General features: G+C 42.1%; 1 protein-coding gene across 1 annotated transcript in view; it reads left to right on the top strand.

Moving 5' to 3' along the window:
- The first annotated feature begins 737 nt into the window (after nt 1-737).
- LOC308128099 (semaphorin-4B-like) overlaps nt 738-17,105 on the top strand; it is a 54,981-nt gene continuing 38,613 nt past the window's right edge. Inside the window, exon 1 of the mRNA XM_080493398.1 lies at nt 738-921. The gene's annotated coding sequence lies outside the window, so the exon portion shown is untranslated. The remainder of the gene's footprint in view (nt 922-17,105) is intronic.

Below are 17,105 nucleotides of genomic sequence, written 5' to 3'. Positions count from 1 at the left end.
GGATATCTTATCTTATCTTATCTTATCTTAAAGTAAGCCAGCCCCAAAACAAATTAATTTTCTAAAAGGGACTAATGAAGCTTCAGCTTGTATTTGTTTACAAGTATGTTAATAAATGATTCATCTTAATAAGTGCTCTCTAGTAACTCGCTGTTTAAAAGTACAATAATTGTTATAACTGGAGGCCTCTCTCAATCTAAAAAAAAAAAAAAAGGCAAGATTGTTGTCGTTTATAAACGCAATATATTTAAATGAAGTTAACATTGGCTGAAACTGAATAATAAACAGCCCCACCTAAGAAATGCACCACCAGCCGCCACTGTTCCTCACACTGAAAAAGAGGAACCCGAGTCAGTAACAGCCAGATGATGAAAAAAATAACTAACTAACTGAACAGTTAATACGTTTCCTTCCACTTACGAATGTGGATGATAAAAAGAGACGTCAGCTGCACTCTTCATTTAGGAGTCTACCTCCTGGTACTCCACTAACCTGACCACCTGTGATCCAGGTGTTCACTGGACTGCACTGGAGTTTCATGGACGCATTTCAGGTGATTTCTCTGCGCACTTTATATCAGCAGTCAAGGGGAGGGGGACTTGGGCTTTTTTTCTTTTTCTTCTCTTTGTTCACTCGAGGTGATCAAACGTGTGAGCAGTGAGTGGTTTGCAGGCTTGGAGCGTGTGCTGTGGGAGGAGCTAAAGTTTGGGGGCTTGGAAGCGATCCACCCCGGGTTTGTAGTGGAGGAGGCGCGTCCTGGTGCGCACCGTGGATGGACTGTTCCTCACAGGATTCACGATCGTGCAGGATTCTGAGCGCTTTGTGGATTTAGACGTGATTCCTGCTCTGTTTTGGTTTTTCCATCGTCTGTGGAGATTTCTGCTGTGACCGAGGCTCATGTTGCGCCGCAGACTGTGGATGGTAAGATCTTTACGCGCCCGCTCGGTTTCCTTTGGTTTCCACGTCAAACACCTTTCGGAGATCAGCGGCAGCAGCAGGGTTGAAAAATGTTTTCAGACAGAGGATTTACAGTATGCAGATCTGCTCAGCCTGTTCTGAACGTACATTTTAAATAATCAGCCATATGAGTACATTTATTTATTGCACTTGAAGCGATTATATTTTGTTTCTCATCCTGATCATCGGGGGCGTTTTTTCCTCATTATCAAACCAAAGCTTGACTATATTTCCACGTGAACTTTGCAGGGTTGCTTTCTTGTCATTCACATGTCCTGTATGAGAAGTGTCCTCACTCATATGCTCTCAAACAAAATCCTGCCGTGGATAAATGTGCTACAAGCCACTATGAAAACTGTTTGCATCGCATTCTGGTTCTGTTGGTCAGAAACTGGCTGTGGAGTTTGAGATGCAGCCTCATGGACTTGCTTCTCTGCCTTCTGTCGACCCATGTGGGTCACCTGCTGCTATTTGCATCCATTATGATGGAACAACAAACCCCCAAACGAGTCTGTATAACTGGCCCAGCTTTGATTTTCAGTAAACTGAAAAAAAAACAAAAAAAAAACAAGTAGAGAAAGTTAGTCCCTGTAAAGCCCTGATTAATCACACATTGCAGTTGTTTGCACCACAGGGATCCTGCTTTGCAGTTGCTTAATGACCCTCACTTGTTTCCTGGTGTTCTCTTCCAAATAGCTGACCTCTCTTATCTTTGCTGGCATGTTGTAAAATGTGTTGACATACGCCCCTGTTGATTTGCATTTCGGCATTAAGATGCACTAAACCAGGGGTGTCAAGCATCGGGTCCACGGCCAAAACCAGGCAGACTTCATCTGGCCACAGGATGCAGAGGTGAAAAGGAAGGGAATGCACAATGAGTTGGCTGCACGTCTGCCCCTCCTCGCAAGATGGAACTAGAAATATTAGTGAGTTCATCCATTTTAATGTTTAATTTATGTACTTTGTCACTGTGATGCAACCGCCTGCCACTAGTCGGCGCTACAAACCACATCGGAGTGGGAGTGCTTGAGTTGAATACAGTTATTTAAAAAAAAGTGCAGTCGGGAGTTGAACAGACGTCATCTTGCAAAACCTGTCTGTACTTTCATCTACAAATCAAAACAAAGTAGTATGTAGGCTGCGCCAAAAAAGTATCTCATCACTTCAATGAAGCAATGCACAATGAAAAGTGTTTAACCTGCATGGACGAACAGCCGCTTCCAGCCACACTTCACCAGTTCAATAGAGAAGGACGCGACAAGCTTCTGTCTGACTTTATTGGAAATAAGGGTTTTAGAAAGTCAATAGCGTGCACTAGGCCTCAATACACACTGCTGGAGTGACTGTTTTCTGAAACATTTTTATTAAATTTTTTTCTTTTTTAATTAGTCTGAAAAAAATTCACTTAGTCAGAGAATTTGTTTGCCGGGCTCATCCCCAATAAAAACAACCACAAATAAATTTTGTTAAATTTTTTGATAAACGTAACGACCGTTTAGATGATTTGTCGATCGACGCAGGTGAATTTCACAACACCGGGACGTGAAACGAAACTGCAAATGGAAACAGTTGTTGAAGTAAAGCAGAATTACAGGGCGGCTTTGGGTGAGCCAAATAGTTTCATCATGAATGGCGAGTTTGTAGAAGTTTGCAGAAATTGTGCCTCTAAGGAAGTGACACTTTACCTAAATCATTTTTTAAATAGTATTTAAAATTGCATGCATTGTTTAACATTTATTTTTTTTCCTAAACATTTTCAGATTATCTTACTTCACTGCACCAAACTAAGCTCAAAATTGAAGTTGTATTAATTCATAGGCTACTATATGATATGTTAACTGCTCCAGTCCCATCAAACCATATTAGGTTGTTTCTGGCTTCTGAACTGAAACAAGTTTGACAAAACTCTCCTCGAAACTGTAAAGCTCCATTTTTTTTTTCATGGTATTTTGTCCTTTAGTCAGGATTACTCATCAAACTTGTGCTTTCCACTTTACTGCAGGAGTTAATCTTCTCATTATTGTGCTTGTAAGTGTTGAAAGCTTTTCGGTGTTTAGATTTTCTTCGTATACATTGTGACTATTGGACTCTGAATGACTGGTGAAGCTGTATTTTCCCTTTAGGCCTCAGCTGCTCTTCCTCCTTTTACCACCAAGTGATCCGGTAACACTGATAGTGTCTTGCTTTCAAAGTGTAAACAAAAGTGAAGAAATCTTTTCCCTGAACTACACGTGCAGAACATCAGAATGCGTGCCTGACCCCGTCCCTCCCTCTGTGTCTGTGAGACATGCAGACCCCCACCCACACATTCAAGCACTCAAAACAAACACGGAGTCTCCACCCAACACTCCACCCACTGTAACAACTTCAGAGGAATGGTCAGCATGTGGAGAGTTTGTGGTAAAGCGCTGGAGGGGAAGTGAGGACCGGGGAGGCGGGTTGGTGATGGCCCACATGAATGTCCAGAGGGAATTGAATCGCTCCACACGGACTGATGGGAATGTGGTTGTCTTCATATATATATAATGCTGCGATGTGGGAAAGTCGTCACTTTGTTGAGCTGAAGTCAGATCGTTCCCAGCGATTCGATGAGTCATCAGGAAAAGGCCTTCTTGCCCCCCCCCCCCCCCCAAAAAAAAACAACCCACATTCTCCTGAGGGTTTTTCTTTGTGGTTTTGTTGTATTGCTATTTAACATTTGACACCACAGTCGCCTCAATATGAGGAGTTCATGAAAACTTATTTTAGTGTTCATGCCACTTAAACTATAGAAATTCGCACTCTCACATAGCACCTTGGTGATAAGGTGCAATGACTCACATTTGCATTGAAACTTGGCTCGGAGGCAGTCTGGGCCGTGTCCTGGCATAGCTTTTCAGTTGCAAAACTATTCATATGCAGTACGACCTGCAGGCTCTGCAGAGGGGCCAAACGGGAGGCCGAGGCAGACTCATAAATGCAGGTGATGTGAATGAGACGGGAGTCGTCCTGCATCCGAAGGCGTTTTGTCTTCCTCTAGTGTTCTTCTCCTGTTGCTTTACACTGGAGGGGAAAAAAAACCCCACCCTTTTAAGATGGTAAAATCTCATAGACTAAGCTGTTTTGGGCTCATCCGTTTAATTAAGAAGACATTGACAGATGCATGTTAATCTCCGCTTTGTTGCCAATTTACAAAATCCAAGATGTCTAACCTTCATTAACCATGAGAGAAGGTTTGAGTCACTTTGAGCGTCCGTCATACGGAAGCACTCGTGGACCATCTGTGTTGCTCGACTGTCTTTGGGTGGAAATCTGTTATATAACATGTTTTCTTTCTCCAGAGAGAAATTAATGTCTTCTCTGTTTTCCTTCTCTTGTTTTGAGAGAAATGTAGAGGAAAAGATAAACTGTGACTTTGTGATGGGGAACAGACTCTCTGTGTGCCTGGAATGTTTTCCTCTGAGAATCTGCTGATAGCCTTTTCTTATATTTCATCTGTGGACGACACGGATACACTCGTTGTGTTTTGATTTTTCCTCCAGACTTTTTCAATGTTCAATATTTACATGGGAAATCACTGGACTCGTATCATTTGGCTATAAAACAAATACCTTTTCATCTTCCAAGAGGGAACAATTATGTGGCGCTTGCAACTAAATAAAAAGGGATGCTGCTTTTTTAAAGATATTTATACTTCTTTCATGGGTAATGTAGGAACTTTATCTTACCTCCGACACCGCTGTTCGGAGTCACTGCATCCGTAACGTTTCTTATAACGGCTCCCAAGGCGATTCCCCTCCGCAGAGGCATACTAACTACATAGTTGTCAATATGTCTGCTGCTGCAGTGTGAATGAGACTTTCTTTTTAAAGGGTCAAGGTGTTGTCACATGAAATGCTGTCGTGTAAACGGGGCCTTACTTCTAGAAAGCTCAAACTACCGGAAAGCAGAGCAATGAAACTCCCAGATACACTAGTCATGAGGTTAGACCCTGGGACTTTCACAGAATGGCTGGCCCAAATCACAGAAATGATTACAGTTTTACACGAGGTTCTCAGTACCCTCTAAAACATACGATAATATTGAAGGACTACGGGATCTTGAATGTTAAACACATTTTGAAAAAGTGGCAGAAACACTCTGACAATTCTACAGCCATTAAAACTAAATATTCATAACAGTCACAAGTGGGTGTTGGTTCGCCTTTCCATGAAGATATAAATGTTTGTTTTTGATTATGTGAGCAGATGAAATTAACTGGAGGTAATGTGTTATTGTTTTTTTTACGTTTGAAGCACGATCCCTGCAGGTGATTGTTACACAGGGGAAAAAAAGTGGATTTTTCAGCTCTTTTCCTCTGTGTTTGGAAATCAATTCATCATAACGTGAACAGCCTTTCTAATCATTTCCAATTATTTCCTTTGGTTACCGTAGGGGATCTTAATGAATTGATTCCCTATCTGCTCCATGTATCAGCCATTATCACAAGGGCCATTGCCATGAGGGAGGAGACTGTTGACTTATTACTTCCTTTATTGGCAGCGGCTGCTCGCAAAGGCAAAGAAGGATCTCGTACCTGACAGTAAACAAAGCAGAAGTGCTTCAGCTCTTCTTTTTGAAGTCGACATGTTTGCCGAGGGTAAACAGCCAACGGAAGAAGAGATAAACCTGGCAAATGACTTGAACAAACTGTCACGTTTCCACTCAAGAAAAATAACTCATGGTTACCGTCATTGGTATTCATACCTGGACGCGCTGAAATGATTTCAGTTTCGGTCTGACGGGGGTGAAGCGGGGACCAGGAACAGAATATGGTCATCTGATACGCTCCTAAATCCTATTGCCCGGCTTGTCAAACCTTGTAAAGAAATGAGTCTTCACATTGGTTTAACTCCAGGGATTATTCCGCTCAACACTCAAGGTGTAGGTCATGAGATGAAGAGTCGGACTTTGGGTTGCTGGTGCTTTGGATTTGATGGTGAAATTAGCAGATGGACTGTGACGCCGTCACTGTGTGGCAAAGAACTCACAAAAGCCCCTATTGTCTGATTGCATGTCTGTAAATCTTCAACTCACTTTTGTCACGCCACAGAGTTTGTTCTCAGTCTGTCATCGTCGTCATCACGGACCCAGGGGATGAATGAGGGGTTGTTCTGTGTTCTGGTCAGTTTGCTGCTTTGGTTTCTACCCGAGCTAGGAAGTCACAGGGCAGGAAAATATATTAAATACATTTTTGCTCCCCCCTCCTCACTGCGGGCGTCTTTGGACAATCATCAAATTCATTTCTGTCAAGATGCAGTGCCTTAATGGAGAGGAATTTGTTTTGTGACGTTCACGCCAAAGGGAAGCTGTAATCATGAGGATTTCCTGATTGGTCAGTGCTCCATTAGTTTAAATGGGTCACCGGGTTAAAAGTGTGGAGAGTTTTCCAGCCCAGAAGCGCATAATAAAGAAAGAGAGATTAATGCAATCTATTTTCCCGTCAGTTTGTCGTCCAATCGCGTTTCCTCCCTGGGATATAAAGTTGATTTCTTCTTACGTGACTTTAACATCTCTAAATGTCTCCATAGTTTCTGTAGCGGGGGCCGCGTCGAGTGGGAAATTATGCCTCCTATCACACTGCGTTCTGAGTGGCGCGCAGCTCATTATTGACGCATTGCAAGTTTTTCAAGAACAGATCTCCCACCGTTCCTCGTCAGGCTTGAATAAGTTGAGGCAAGGGCAAGTCTGTATCAGAGGGAATAAGGTGACCCACTCTCTCCTTAAGCACTTATCTCCTCTGCCAGTTCTACTTCACTCACTCGTTTGAAATGATAATTGCCGCTTTCTGCTCGGCAAAAGCAGAACAGTATGTACACTAATGTAAAAAGGAGTTTGAGTATTCCTCAGAAGCTATTGCTGCTCAGGATCAGCCTGGAAGTGGGGTCACATCTTGCTCCCTGCGCTTCATGTCGGCATAATGTGAAAAGAGCACGTCAGAAGAAATGTCACAGAAAGACGTCGGTTGGTAACCCTGAAGTTTGCACAGAGGAATGTGAAATCGCCCCGTTGTTGCATCTAAATGAGTGTCTTGTAGTCGGAGACGGACGTGACGGGATCATGGAAACGCTGCATGTACTGTCATTACACAACGAACACCGATCGGGCTGCTAGCTCAGGGTCATGCAAAGCCAATTAGGGCATATTCAGTGGCCAGACTGGCACCTGATTAACATGAGAGAAAGAACCGAACAAGTGGAGGCCACTGTGAGAGCATTTCATGTCCTCTTCAACAATATCTAGCTTTTGTTAAGCTGCTTTTAAAAGCTCACAATCACTATTTCGAACATGAGACTTTTAAAAACCGAAGTATTGCATTTGTCTGAATTTAACTGGACTTTAAAAGTTTACAAACTTGGACTAACACAAGGAGATAACATGAAAGATTTCCAGTGATTTCCAGACTATAAGCCACTACTTCTTTCACACGCTTTGACCCCAGCGGCTTAAACAATGACGCGGCTAATTTATGGATTTTCGCGGGTGATGCGTTCAGGTGCATCACGTAACTTGGACCTTTTTTCTTTTTTTTTAATTTGGTGGATGCGGTTCATATTGATGCGCTCTCAATAGTCTAGAAATTATGGTACCTTAGCATGTATACAGAGCCGCTGGACCTGAACATAACTAGGAAGTTAAACAGTTTGCAAAAAGGTAAACAGCAGGTCAAACAGAAGAAGCCGGCTGACTGAGAACTGTAAACATGACAAAAACTGTTGGAGTTAGTTTGTGGATGGTGACGGAGACGCACTGTCTCAGCTTGATGTGGGCTATTATTGTAGCCTGTTGATATGTAGCTTAAATCAAAATGAGCTGATGAGTGCATATTGCCACCGAGCCTTGCAAATGTAAACCTACTGTGTGTTTTATGAGTTGCAGTTGGCCTGCAGGCCGTAGATCGCCGCCTGGACATCGACTTTGAAACACATCGTTATCATTAAACTTTTGGGGAGGATGTTTATCGGTGATATCTTTTGAAATACCTGCTAATGACCATGTTATTGTTGTGTGTCTCTGAAGTGATGTAGTGGTTGGCGTTTGTCTTCATGGTTCTGGTTTCTGGTCTAAACACAAGCAGATAAGCAAATTGTGCATGTCTGGGACTGAGGAGGAGGATTCAGAGGGCTGGTCAGCCTCGGGAGCACATGCCAACTCTGATTGCTCTCCAGTCGAGTACATCTTGTGCCTGTTACGCTAAAATGGAGCTTTGATCCAACTTCTCTTCTATACCAGTGGCGGTTTGAGAGGGAGAGGTTTTATGGGGTCGTGAGAAATGACTGGGTTATGACCCAAATATCAGAACTGTTGACAAACTGGTTTTATCTGAGGGAAAGAAACCATCACCAGTCCACCACAGGTAGGAATGGGTGCCTTTCACATTTCAACTGACACCTGGGAATCAATACTGGTACTCAACTATACCAATTTGTATTACTTTTGTGTGTTTATGTGGTAATAAATGTTAATTTGTTTAATAATTTCTCAAAAATTTTCATTTTAACATTAATTTCTCAATATAGAAACTTTAACATACATCCAAACAACATCCAACTGTTTTTGTTGCAATTTCGCAGTTTTTTCACAAATTTCTTTAACATGAAAACCCTCAATTACAAAAACGCTGTGTTTTTGCTTAATAATGCACACATTAGAACCCAGCTCCACAAGCCTCCTTGTGTCACAGTCACAAGGAGGCACTTAGGTTTTTAAAAAAATGGTACCGTTTGATTTTATGTGAATCGGTACTCTGTTTTACCGATGGAATTCGGTTGGTACCAATAAAAGTACCCACTTCATTACTCATCCATAGGGCAAACAAGACAATCGCTCAAACTCACTTTAACACCAACGGACAGTACAGATAGAGCAAAAACCCAGATGTACATGGGAAGAGCATGCAAGCTCTACGGAAGGCCTGCCGTCCCATCCTCAACCTATGATACTCTTTATGCAAAAAGGCCAACAGTGTCCAAGACCCACAACCTGGGATACTGTGGCTGTGCACTTCCCACCAGTACTTTCACTTGAAAAGCTCTGCATTGTGTTCTTCAGTGCTCCAGGGACTTGGAGCAGCAGGATGCATTACAGCCAGCGATCAACACTAAGATGATTCTGTGAATAATTAATTGCACTTGCAGGGGAAAGTCATCATCCTGATAATATCAATCTGCTACCACGCATGTGAATCAATAATTAAGTATTTAATTGAATTTCAGTTCCGGGGGACTTCTACATTAATATCTAATGACATATCCTGTTGTGTCCAAGAAAAGATTCCCAATGCAACGATGTGGGAATAGATTAGAAGAGTTTCTTCAAGTCACAGTCTGAAATCTGTTGCATTGTTTTTCAGAAAACTGTCAAATAGATAATCGGCAACTTACTGTCATAAGCAGGAATAGATTTTGGCAATGAACTGAAGAGGGGCACGTTAAATCTGTGGCTGTTGATTGGTGGACAAACCTTTTTATTCATTTTTTTGCTGGTATCCTTTCCATGAGTTTGTCCCTTTCAGTGAAGCTTTGCCTTCAGGCGTCAGCATCCTGAATCTTCAGCTTGCAGCTGTTGTAAGTTAGAGATCTCAGAGTTGGAGTGTGCATAAAGGTTTTCATTTTACATGGGGTTAAAATCCTCTCTGCAGTGTGCCGACACTGAGGCCTCGGTAGGTTTGAGAGCCAAGAGAAAATCAAGTTACCTGCAGGGTAGAAAATGATATTGGACAGACATGAGAGAACATTTTTCTGTTGTGTTTTATTTTTCTTCTGAACCATTTTGTAGAAGAAAAAAAAGTCTAAGCAAGAAGCCAGTGTTATTCACTTGAGCTTTTTGAATATTTGCATTTAATCAGTATTTAATTTCCTGCTCTATAGGAACTTCCTCTCTAAGAAGTGTGCTGGACTTGCTATGAAGAGGCTGTCCATATTAAAAAGCAATGAAAGGCTTCTGTGAGAGGAAATCCTGGAGATTTGTCTCTGATTGGCATTACAGCCCAGGAAGCACCACTGCAGAAATTCTTGAGATTTTTAGCCATATCTTCGCGGTCACTTCCTGCTTTTAAAATTCCTCGTACCAATTAGCATCATGTTTGGTCGTTTTACAGCCAGAGGTGACGACATCAGACCCACATGGTGATGATGGGGCGCCTCTCTACGTCCAGGCTGAACTGGAGTCGTGTTATGAACATGCTTTCAGTGTGATAATGTGTGTTTGAAGTCACGCGGGATGGAGGGCAAGTGAGTGCGTGCGCGCTGACGTCTGCACTGGGTGATGTCATTTTCCGTGCTAATATCTTTATCGCTGCGCCGGCTCATCCCGACATGCTGATTCACGGTTTGACGCTGTGTAAACGCACCCAGTCACTGTGATGATGAATTTACTATGAGCTCTGCCAGCTTAGGAAACAATTGCTGCCGTCTCGACTGCGGCACGGGGTGCTTACGGTTTATTTTTAACACAGTCGTGATTTATTTAGCAGTTGGCTTTCTCAGTGCCAAGAGCGGTGGGCTCAGCCGAAACCAGCCTTTTTACTCCCCCCGACGTACAACACTGTCAGGCGCATCTGGGAGGAGTTATGTGGGGCCTCACACATCCACCATGCTTGGATTTGTACCTCCACAGACAGAAGTAAACAACACCTCTTCTCCCTGCAACTGAAGAATTAACGTGAGAATAAACACTAAATATGAGCTGAATGAAAACTGAAATTGGTTCAGAGGCCTTATCGAAACAGTTGTTTTGTTTTATTGGGGATCAGTTTTCAAATCAATTACACAGTCTGCAAGTTTCGTTATGAAAAGAAGATGCTGTGACATGTGGAGCTGTTGGGTGCAATTATAGTCCACTTCATGTCTGGCTCCTGTTTTAGCTGTTTGTAGTTCAGTGTTTTGCTGTAGGGTTTATAAAAACGAGCCGGCTTGAAGAGCCTACCCCCACAATCATGAAACACCATATTAAATATGTCATATTAATACACAATTTTGAATATCATCGAAGACATTCATGTTTTAAGTATCTGTCTTTAATGAAGTGTGTGATTGAGCTATGTTTAGTGTTGGTCTGGTACAATTATACTTTTACTAACTTTGGTGTTGAACCCTAATCATCTGAACCCAAGGGGTCATGTTGTTTTTGGGGTAGGATGTCAGGAAAAATCAACCGTCACATTATACCAGAAAGAAGCACTTGGTCTGATCCAGTGTGTAAAAATTTGACACTAAGCAAAGCAACATTCAAACAACAGTTCAAAAGAATGTTTGTGTTCAGATTTCCTTTCATTGAAATTGTATTTTATGAAATTATTCAATGATTAGACACCATTTGTGATGATGAAATGTACCTCTACAAGACTCTGCAATGAGTACGGATTTAGAAAGTATTTTAAGATTAGAATCACTGTTGCTCTGTGGATTTCATAACCTTTGGTCCAACATTAAATTGGACAGTAGAAAGGTGACGGTAGTACATCGTTGCAGCAGCTTCACTGTGTGGTGTGGTAAAGTGGCAGTATCCTGTTTATGGTTTCATGACGAAAACATAAATTGTCCACAAACCTGCCTCTTTTCTTGTGTAGGACTACAGATTTCAAGCCGCAATCAGACATTGTCGCAACTTTATCTTTTGTCTGAAACGACCAAAGTCACGGTAGAGCCAGCTCTACACGCAGCTTTTAGGTAAATCGGAAAAAAAAACAACTCCCAATGAAAACCTGAGACTCTTTCAAAACGTTTAATAAAAAGTCTGACTCTATTCAACCACATTGTTTTCTGATTTACACATATAAACTACTAAAAATGCACAGTGGTTATAGATATTTTTAAAAGCACAAAGTGAAAATTAAAGTGACCGGCTTGTATTGTTCAAAGAACAAAACTGCCGGTTGTTTTGTTGCGACACTCCTGGAGGAGGAGAAAGTCTTAATTTGAAACAAAGTGAAGGTAGTTACTGCGGGTTAACCATCATCTCTGCATCAACCACTGCAAGCCCCGTCATTGATTTGGGGTAAAATTGCACCACCCCCACATCTCCCTGCTTGATTTTGCAGGCAGGCAGTCGTGCACTGCCCACTCAGCGAAGCAGACGGCGATAAGTGTGAATTATAATGACAGACACAGCAAGGAGTCTCTGCCTTGTCAGTCACCTACCGGGGGCCTTTCTGCTCAACATAATAGCTCCATAAATCTTGCTGAATAGTCATCTGAACCCAAGGGGCCATGTTGTTTTTAGGGTAGGATGTCAGGAAAAATCAACTGTCACATTATACCAGCAAGAGGAGAGCATATGTTTGACCCAGTAAAAACTATTCAAACCTTTTGATGTCTTCACTTCATGTGCTGAGGGACAGCTTCTGATACGTTTTCAATGCACATTCCCAGAGTTGCCCTCAAAGCTGTAACCCTGTTAGAAATGTATTTGCCACTGTGCCATTAAAATGCTTTTCCGGCTCACTTTTGCTTGGATTTCCTTACGAGGCTGGCAGTGGGTTGGATTTTGGCGTCATCTCGCCTCTATTGAACTCTGTGATGGTCCTCTGTTCTCAGAGTCCTGCTCAGCTGCTGATTATCTGCACAACTGCCTCAATCTGTGCCAAAGACCACATATGAGACTCGTCACTTTAAAAAGGGGAGTTACTGGGAGTCCAACACAAAGCTCTGTCATTTACTCAAAGCTGAGCAAAACGTCCGTGCTGCTTCCTGGGCAGTGAACTCACCGTGACCTGGCGGAGCGCATCGTCCAACGTGTCCGTCACATATTTTCTCCCTCTGAACAGATGCAGGTATTAATGGGGAGCCTCCGGGGAGGTTGAGGAGGTTAATGAATCTGTAGCTTTAAGCAATATGGCGCCAGATTCACCCTTCACAGATGCAAGGAGCAGCAGCGCGTCGCCGAGATGAGCAGATGGGTCCTGTGGCATTGAGAGTGGTTGGTCACTGGTTGGCCGCAGCGGCTCCAGTTGAATAGCGCTCTAATCCTATAAGTCCCTCAATTGTTGCCTCTAATAAGATCACTTTCATTGGTTGAGTACTTGCTGTCAAAAATGATTTAATGCTTATTAATATGTAGAACATTTTCCTTCTGATCCCTTATCCATTGTTCTTAAGCATGGATTAGAACACGACATGATTAATTTGAGTAAAATGAATAGACGTGTGACCTGATGCAAGTATGTTAAAAGAAAACGGTGCAGCATTACATCGGTTTACTTGCCCTTTGCGCTCTTGCTAAGGCTAAGCAGACGTGCCTCAGGCATGCAGAGCATCCGTCAAGTCCTCCCAGGTGCTGACCCCAGTTATATGGACATTTATGAGTCATCGTGTATTGTGATCCTCCAGAGACCTGATGTTTCCTGCTATGCTCCATGATGAAATGTCCTCCATAATGACAGGACCTGCTTTTGCACTGTAAGAAGGCAACAGAGAAAATTTTCTTTGTGGATTTAATTAATTTACTTAATTATTATTATTATTATTATTATTATTATTTTGTATCCCCTCAAGCTTATGCCGATGGTTTGGTTGATATGAGCTACGTTATTCATTGCACTGAGTCCAGATCATATCAGGGTACTTTAACCTGAAAAGGATGTATTTCATATTAAGTGTTCACACTTTCCTGTAGAAACTTATGGAAACTTTCAGTTTTCGAGTCCGTACCTTTGCAGGGTTTCTTCACTCTTCTATACAGCATCATCCATGTTGGGGCTGCAGGGTGTTGGAACCAAATGATGAGCCGTGTTTCTTCTTTACTTCCTCTCTGGTCAGTGTTTGGAATATGAAGGATCATGCAAAGAAATCTGATCCTCACAAAAAAAAATGGGAATTGAGCATCAAGACCTGCAGTGTGAATGTAGCCTTAGGTTGTATGCCCACTGACACCTACTTTTCAAGCAACTTTGTTTAAAATACAAAGTTCACACAGGACGAAAATAGACCAAACATGACGAGTGTGAATGCACTCCCTGTTCATCCATCATGGAAACTTTATCCAGCTTAAGGTCATGGGGTGCTGGAGCCAGTCCCAGCTGACTATGAGCTCAAACAAAGTACACCCTGGACAGACTGCCCGTCCTTCCCATAGTAAACACAGAGACATATAACCACACGCTGTCACGTTGACATTGAATTTAGAGTGACTTGTTGACCTTAAACATATGTTTTTGAACTGTGACAGGAAACCAGAGAAAATCCATCCATTTAAACTTGGAAACTCCTGATTGAAAGTCCACCCAGACGCCAGCAGGGACGTTCTTGGGTCAATCTATGGGGCAAGAGTTCTTACCAGAGTGTGATCCTCCTCAATCGATCAAAACAATACTCAGTGAAGTTACACAATACTTGTCCCAACTTTTATGGTGACCAGAGTATCCACACATTATTATCAGTTGGTTGCTAACTATTCCAGACAGGGAAAGGTCAGTGCCAGAGTGTTGCGATATTTTTCTTTATGCATGACTGCCACAGAGTATCGTCCAAAAAGGGCTCTAATTTATCAGAGGAGCAGGAAAGCCTCCTCGCAGCACCCCTCTGTTTTCATTAAAGTTTAACAGACCTCTGGAGTTACATAAGGATGTACCCTGGGAACATGGAGGCCTGAGGTGCACAACACATGCAGGGCTGCCATGCTTGTTGTCCCAGCAGGCATGAGAGGGACCACCAGAGGAGGAGGGATGGTGGGCGGATGTTTCAACCTCCAGTGACTCGGATAACTTCAGCGAAGCTCCAAGAAACAAAGCGGCCCTGGTGGGGAGGTGAAAAGTGATGCTGGTATCGATTGGCTGCTCAGGATCTGAGGGATGAACAGAGTCTAGGGGCCTGTACTACATTACAATGTTTAAGGTTTTGAAAGGTAATTTCCGGTTGATGTCTGAGATTTCAGGAAGACTCTGGTGGCTCATTCACCACACAAATGGATGGTTCACTGCTAATCTGCTGGTTATATTGAAGATAACCTGGCAAGAAAGGTAAATACTCATTTATTAATGGAAAAATCATTCCACAAGAGGGCGCCGCTCTGAATTAATAGAATAGTAGAGTGCTTGTAAAAGAGGGAAGGAAAATCAATGATGATGAATGTGGTGAAAGCAGAGGAGGTAGCACTACTGCTGATATTGAGAAGGAGGTATATTCAGAGACGGCGTTGCAGGCAGTTTATTTGCTTCTAATCTCAATACTGCCCCCCCATGACTCCCAATAGTACTGCAGCATTTAGTCCATGAAGCTTCCATGCATCACATTTAACATAGAGCATGAATGAGTCTTAAAAGCTCCACCCACTGTTCAGTCAGTTTCGAGTTTTCGAGCAGGTTATTAGACCGTTTCAATCACTAAGCAAAGCATGGCAGTTGTCATTTTTAAATTAAGATATGAAAAGAAAACTTTCACTTTGATGTCTATTTCTACATTATCTTTTATTTATTCTGAAAATGTTGCTGCTGAAAGAAGGAATCCAAGTTTATCCCTCGGAGAGCAATAACTTAAACAGATTCACTAATTTCTTTGCAGTCAAAACTACTCTTATGACTGTTTGTATTGCACCGATAGTGTCATTTTTCCTTCATCTGTGAAGCTCGATGAGTGTTTTATAATGGAGTTAATCACACAAATGTCTAGCATCAAACCCATAGTGTATTGTCCCCAGGGATAAACCGTTTTGTTTGGGCGACGAGAAAACTCCCTCGAACTCGGAACAGGAGCTAAGTAGCAATATTTGGTCCCCTTTAAATGCTGGGTCTCAGTTAGTTTACAAACGATCTTTCTGGCGGGCGGGGTGAGAGGACATGTCCGCAATGGATTCTTGGTAGTAAACAAACAAAGCTCACCGTGCGACTCAGAAGAAGCAGACGCAGAAAGTAAAAGTTGAAATATATCTCAACGGCAGACATAGAGTAGTGAGGAAGACTCCCATTGATATCTGGTCTGAAGACTTTATATCAAGGTTTTTTGTGGCTACCCATTAGCCACGAGCTAACTAGCCTCGCCACCACAGGCTAAAGGCAAGGCAAGGCAAATTTATTTATGGAGCACCATTCAAACACAAGGCAATTCAGTGCGTTAGAAAGAAATAAAAGAAATTCAAGAAATAATTAAAGCTTTAGAAGAAATGAATTTAAACAAATAATGAAGAAACGTATAATAAATAATGTAAGAGACTTATTAAGAAATTTAATAAAGTAAGTAAAACCTATTGTTTATTCAAAAGCCTGTGCAAATAAGAATGTTGTGTGTTTCACATTTACATAAGAATGTGAAAGTCCTGATTTAAAAAAAAAGTCAGTGTGTCAGCAGGCTTGAGGTGTTCAGGAAGTTTGTTCCACAGGTGAGGAGGTAGGAACTAAAAGCTGTGCAACAGTGAATAAACCTCTTCCTGAGGACCTCAGAGGTCTAGAGGTTTTATATTCTACAAGTAAATCTGAAATGTATTTCGGCCCGAGACCATTCAAAGCTTTATAGACCAGAAGGAAGATTTTGAAGTCAGTCCTTTGGCGCACAGGCAACCAGTGCAGGGATTGGAGCACAGGTGTAATGTGCTCCACCCTCTTTGTGTTGGTGTAATGTGCTCCACCCTCTTTGTGTTGGGGAGGACTCTGGCTGCAGCATTCTGGATGAGCTGTAGTTGTCTGACAGATCTCTTACTGAGGCCTGTGAACACAGCGTAACAATAATCTAACCTACTGAAGATAAATGCGTGAACAAGTTTCTCAGAATTTTGTTGAGTCAGAAATCCTTTGATTCTTGCAATATTTTTCAGATGTTAGTAAGCTGATTTTGTTATTGTCTTAATGTGGCTGTTGAATTTCAGGTCTGAGTCCAGAACTACACCCAGATTTCTGGCCTGATTTGATGTCCTGAGTGACATGGAGTCAAGATGAGCACTGACCTTTAACCTTTCTTCTTTGGGGCCAAAAACAATGAGCTCAGTTTTCTCTGGGTTAGAGATGATGTTTATGATATTAATATATGATATATAGAGCTGTGTATCGGCTGCATAATTATGATAACAGATGTTCTAATGTTCCATGACTGAGCCAGTGGGAGCATGTAGCTGGTAAATAAAAGAGGCCCAAGGATGGAGCCTTGAGGAACCCCACAAATGATTTTAATTTGCTCGGATTCATAATCAGCTATTGACACAGA

Source organism: Lipophrys pholis, assembly GCF_963383615.2.
Source record: "Lipophrys pholis genome assembly, chromosome: 2".
NCBI classification, from domain to species: Eukaryota; Metazoa; Chordata; class Actinopteri; order Blenniiformes; family Blenniidae; genus Lipophrys; species Lipophrys pholis.
The sequence above is the reverse complement of the archived record's forward strand: the minus strand, read 5'-3'. Positions and strand labels throughout refer to the sequence as shown.